This window comes from Acyrthosiphon pisum, chromosome A1, assembly GCF_005508785.2.
Source record: "Acyrthosiphon pisum isolate AL4f chromosome A1, pea_aphid_22Mar2018_4r6ur, whole genome shotgun sequence".
Classification (NCBI taxonomy): Eukaryota; Metazoa; Arthropoda; class Insecta; order Hemiptera; family Aphididae; genus Acyrthosiphon; species Acyrthosiphon pisum.
The window spans coordinates 158,340,127-158,341,136 of record NC_042494.1 but is presented as its reverse complement, the minus strand read 5'-3'; positions in this window follow the sequence as shown (position 1 = coordinate 158,341,136).

The following is a 1,010-nucleotide window of genomic DNA, read 5'->3' as shown; positions in this document are numbered from 1 at the left end:
ACTCTTTTTGAGCTGTTTACGGATATTTTCAGTTTTAAATTTTTTTAGTTTTTTTTTCTATAAATATCAATAAAGTTTTTCTGTTGGGCCAAAAAGTGTATAAATTTAATACAAAGCTCGTGATATATTGTTACAATATCAGTTGAAAAATATTAAAAATACATAGGCACAATTTTTTTTTATAAGCATTTAAAGATCAAATTTTGACAAAATTTATCAAATTTTATTTTGAAAAATTATTTTGTACTTAAAAATTTATAAAATGTTCAATTTTTGTATCTAAGAATTAAAAATTTAAAACAAGATTCCACGTAAGTAATTAATTATGTTACCAAAAAATCTAAAATATACATTTAAACAGTTTATTTTTATAGTCATTTTAAGTACAAATTTGGACGAAATTACATATTAAAAACCTAGGATAACTCTTTTAGTTATTTTGTTGTGAATGTATAATATTATTCTTGGGTAAACTTGAAACTTCTAAAGTATACTATTATATATCTATGATAGTATCACGGTTTGTTGTTGGTGTATAACGCGTTATAAGTACCTAATAGATATTATGATATGATTTATTTGGAATTTATTATAGGTACTTTATCATAGGTAATTTTTTCTTTAATACCATAGACTATATAATATTATGTCTTATACCTAGACTGACATACCGTCTCCGCTCAGAATCGTTTTTCTTATACAATGATATTATATCATTGAATTCAAATTTAATACCATCCATTATACAGTGACCCACTTGTAACCTACTGTACAGCAGAGCGATATCCACTTATCTACCTTTTTTTATATGCGTTTGCGTTTATTCATCTGATTTTAGTACGGTTAGGTTAGGTTAGGATTTTGTATTAATTGATTATATCAATCCACAATAGGTAGGATACGACAAACTTGGTATTTAGAGTAACTTGATACTTTAGAGTTAAATTATACACTAACGTACATACAGCACGGGGTCCGCGATCTACCGCAGGTAGATTGCCTACCTGATA